The sequence below is a fragment of the Halichoerus grypus genome, chromosome 11 (genome assembly GCF_964656455.1).
Source record: "Halichoerus grypus chromosome 11, mHalGry1.hap1.1, whole genome shotgun sequence".
In the NCBI taxonomy this organism is placed as follows: Eukaryota; Metazoa; Chordata; class Mammalia; order Carnivora; family Phocidae; genus Halichoerus; species Halichoerus grypus.
The window spans coordinates 74686711-74691682 of NC_135722.1; the positions used below are offsets into that span (position 1 = coordinate 74686711).

General features: G+C 42.4%; 1 pseudogene across 1 annotated transcript; it reads left to right on the forward strand.

The window, feature by feature from the left end:
• The first annotated feature begins 1533 nt into the window (after positions 1-1533).
• LOC118524706 (prohibitin-2 pseudogene) lies at positions 1534-3821 on the forward strand (annotated as a pseudogene). The gene is made up of 2 exons (XR_013442524.1): positions 1534-1599; positions 1917-3821. The product of XR_013442524.1 is annotated as a prohibitin-2 pseudogene (transcript).
• Positions 3822-4972: the final 1151 nt, after the last annotated feature.

A 4972-nucleotide genomic window follows, 5' to 3' on the forward strand; every position in this document is an offset into this window, starting at 1 on the left:
AATATATATATTGATATATATATTGATATATATATATATATATAATCTACTGTTATATATATTGTCTACTTCTCTCTTAATTTCCATCAGTTTTGTTTTCATGTATTTGGTACTTGGTTATTAGGTGCATATATGTTTATAATTGTTTTATTTTTCTGATGGATTAACCCTCTTATCAGTATAGAATGTCCCTGTTATCTCTACGCATATTTTTAAAATATGTCCACTTTTGTCCACTCCAGCTTTCTTACAGTTGCTGTTTGTCTGGGATATCTTTTCCCATCCCCTTAATTTTAATCAATTTGTAATTAAATCTCAAGTGTGTCTGCTATAGAAAGCATAGTTGGTTCCTGTTTGGTTTTCAGTCTAACAATCTGTACTTTGATTCACTTGTTTAATCCATTTACATTTAATGTGAATACTGATGCAGTTGGATTTATGATGCCATTTTACTGTGTTCTATGTTTCTCGTGTACTTCCTTCCTCTTTTACTGACTCCTTTTTTAGTAAGTGGGTGTTTTCTACTCTAATTTTTAAATTATTTAATGATATTTCACTAGGTTTCTGAGTTATTTTCTAAGTAGCTCTTTTGTCATTTTTGCTCCAGGCATTTTTAAGTTTTTTCTTTTTGTCATATATATATTTATATTATGTATTTATATAAAATTTTAATTGTGTTATGTTCTGTGTCTCACAATTTCAATATTGAATTTTTATGAACTTCTTTTTACTATATATTCTTTCTGCTGATTCTCAATCATAGTTTTTTTTTCCATTTGTACTTACTCATTTCTTGCTGTAAGTTGCTCTTTTTTCTCATGAAATTATTTGTGTAAATTCTTTGACACCTAGGTTCAATATGGATTTCTCTAGAGATTTTTGTTTCTTTCTTCCAATTTTTGGGTCATCACAAATCCAGGGCCCCTATAAAATGAATTCATGGCTTGAGGTTATTTTAGCCCAAATGGTAAAGCAAATTTATACTATAAATCAGAGACAGGTTATCTCATGATTGCAAATACCCCAAAACAGTTGTTTGCTCCTTTTTTTGCTGTCTGAAATGAAAATTTCCTTATTAGAGGGTAGATCAGACTTTATTTTTTTGTTTCATTCTTACTCTGAGAATATGAACCTTGCTTTCTCAGATTTTCAGGGAGGGCATATCTCATATGCTCCCCACATGGATAAGCTCTGGGCATCATTTCCTGTCTATTACAGTTCATGAGCCTTAGAAAACCAAAGCTAAGATTTTTCCAGATTTGGCAAATGCCCTAAGTTAGGGCAAATGCCCTAACTTTTCTCTCTGGATTATTGCCCACATTTATATTTTTGGACTAAATGACTAGTCTCTTGATAGTTGTTTTAGATTTTTTTTTATATTTTATCAATTATTTTTAGTGAAAAAGGCAACTTAAAATCTAGTCTACCCTGTTACTGGACATGGAATCCCATTAACTATTTTTTCACTCCTGTTCTTTATCTGGCACCAGGACAGGTCCTGGAATACAAGTCTACCTAAACCAGTGCTACTTTGTGTCTTCTGTAAGCCAGTGCTGGTTTGTGAACTATTTGTTATCAAGATACAGTTGGGAATTGAAAGTGAGTATAAGCAACTAAACCTCTACCTTATCTTGTCCCAGACTGTAATTGCCAAAAAAAGATGAGCATTTGTATCATGTCAGTGGATCTGCTGAAGACTGATAGCTCTTCATGGACCAGAGATTGAGTAGCACAATGTCTAAACTAGGATGGTTTTTTAGACTTTTGCTGGGACCACATAAAATCTGATAAATGTTATGGATACTCTCCCCAGAAATATGTGCACATAAAGAGAAATATAGAAGTTAATATAAAATATCAGGGTATATATATACAGATCCTCTGAAATCTTATAGATCTTGTTCTTTTAATCCCAGCAACAGACAAAGGCAAGGGCCCCGGACCCTCGTGTGAAGGGTGCGATCTCTGAACTGGAGTGGGGTTGAGGTGGGCCGGCACCCGCTTCTGACCTCTGGTGCCGCCGGCCTCAGGATCGGACATGGCCCAGAACTTGAAGGACTTAGCGGGACTGCTGCCCTCCGGGCCCCAGGGCATGGGCACGGCGCTGAAGCTGCTGCTGGGGGCCGGCGCCGTGGCCTACGGCGTCCGCGAATCCGTGTTCACCGTGGAAGGCGGGCACAGAGCCATTTTCTTTAATCGGATCGGTGGTGTGTAGCAGGACACCATACTGGCCGAAGGCCTTCACTTCAGGATCCCCTGGTTCCAGTACCCCATCATCTATGACATTCGGGCCAGACCCTGAGAAATTTCCTCCCCCACAGGCTCCAAAGACCTTCAGATGGTGAACAGCTCCCTGCGAGTGCGGTCTCGACCCAATGCCATGGAGCTTCCCAGCATGGATCAGCGCCTAGGGCTAGACTAGGAGGAGCGAGTGCTGCCGTCCATTGTCAACAAGGTGCTGAAGAGTGTGGTGGCCAAGTTCAATGCGTCACAGCTGATCACCCAGTGGGCCCAGGTATCCTTGTTGATCTGGCGGGAGCTGACAGAGAGGCCCAAGGACTTCAGCCTCATCCTGGATGATGTGACCATCACAGAGCTCAGCTTTAGCCGAGAATACACAGCTGCTGTGGAAGCCAAACAAGTGGCTCAGCAGGAGGCCCAGTGAGCCCAATTTTTGGTGGAAAAAGCAAAGCAGGAACAGCGGCAGAAGATTATGCAGGCTGAGGGTGAGGCTGAGGCAATGCTTGGAAAAACCCTGAGCAAGAACCCTGGCTATATCAAACTGCGCAAGATCTGGGCAGCCCAGAACATCTCCAAGACAATCTCCACGTCACAGAACCGTATCTATCTCACTGCTGACAAACTCGTCCTGAACCTACAGGATGAAAGTTTCACCCAGGGCAGTGACAGCCTCATCAAGGGTAAGAAATGAGCCTGGTGACCGGGAACTCCACTCCCAGAGAAGAAGTGGATCTGTTCCTCCCCTGGTTTTTGAGGAGCCAGCTTGGGGTCCAGCGCACCCCCATTCCACCCCCGGTATCATGTGATGGTCCCTCCCGCATCTGTCCTCCCAACCCTTCTTGGATGAACAAAGCCTGACAAGTTTTCTGGGGAATGATTTTGAGTAATCATTTCATCATTCAACTTATTTGCCACTCCATTTATTTGTGAGTATAAACCGGAGTAGACAAAAGGGGGGCCCCGTAACAGACTATCAAGGGAGTAAGTTGAAAGATGTCATTTATTAGTCACTCATTCATCCAACCAAACCCAAGTGCCTGCAATGTACCAGATAAAGTTCTAGATCTCAGATCATTGCTCCAAAAAGGAAAATTTACCATTCTTTTTTCCATTGCTTACCTCCATGCTCAGCAAATATAGAATTTATAATAAGCCCCTGCTGCTGAGCACAAATGCCACTGCCCACAACACTGACTCCAGGGACGCTGGCCACTGGACCTTGTGGCAGGGATTGCTGTCTCTGCTGCTCCTGGCCACTGGATGACACTTTGCAACTCACACCACCTGTGCCAGATGCATTCAACACTGTCCCAGCCTATCTGTCCGCACGTCCTGAGTCAGAAGCTGGCATGTGGTCACCTGACTACTGGAACTTCATGCTCTGTTCAATGCAAGAACGTTTGCGAAGGTGAGTTTTCCTCTCTTATGGAGGCAAGTGGGCTCCGCTTCCTACCTAGACTCTGTGAGTGTGGGATTCTAATGTGGGAACAGGGTACAGGTTCTGGGGGTGGGGAGCATGGAGGGAAGCCGGCTTCAAGCCTGTTCTGTGGTATTCCCTGAAATAAAACAAGGCGTGTGTATGTATGTGTATATATATCTCTATATATGTAAGTATATAATAAATATAAATATCTATCTGTCTGTCTGTCTATCTCTCTGTCTATCTATCTATCTATTTTAATTAGAACAACTTGGAATCTGTTGTTCACACCAAGAAGTGAAAGAGAAATTCATGTAAGAAATAGTCTCAGCAAGGATTCAGAGATTTTTTTTTCAGTTTTATTGACATGTAGTTGACATATAACGTTGTATAAGTTTAGGATGTACACCTGTTGATTTGATACACTTACATGTTGCAAAGTGATTACCATCCCAGTGTCAGCTAACACCTGCAGGCTACGTAATTCCCATTTCTTTTTCGTGGTGAGTACATTTAAGAAATGTACTCTTAGCAACTCAGAGGTTTTCTTTATGTTGAGCTGATAATCACTTCCTAAATCTTCCACCTGGCTATACTCCACGATAGCGAAAACAACATGTATCTCCTAGCATGTTTTGACTTCTTCTTCACAGGAAAAAATAACATTTAAATGTGGACTTAAGTCCCTTCCCCACCCTGAGGGCTCTCTGATCACTGACCTTAGTGGTTCCTGATCTGGCTGAGTGCCAAAATTGCTTGCGGGTTTATTACAAAATACTCAGGCCTCTTCCTGGAACCGCCATCTTAGAACGTTGGGAACAAAGCTCAGGAATCACTTGGTCAACAAGCCCTACATGCGAGGCTGCTGCACGGTCATGTGGGAATCGTGGCCTGCAGTCTTGCTACCAAATGTGTGATCCGAAGACCAGAAGCATCAGTGCCAAGCTTATTATAAATTCAGAATTTCGGGCTTTATTCCAGACTATCTGGATCTTAATGACAGACCCGGGTGATTCCTGTGCCCACTATAGGCTGGGATCAGGGCGCCTGGGTGGCTCAGTCCATTGAGCATCCAACTCATGATTTCGGCTTAGGTCATGATCTCGGGGTCATGGGATTGAGCCCTGGGTCAGGCTTCTAAGGCAAACGTGTAATGTAGACCCTTTCCTTCTTTACTATGCTTGTGGTATACAGCCTGCCCCTCAGGACACAACAAATACTCCACAAGGTTGGCAATGGTTACCTGTTCTTTTTTTTTTTTCCACTGAGGTTGCCTACATCAAAAAGAGTCTGTCATATATCTGCCACACA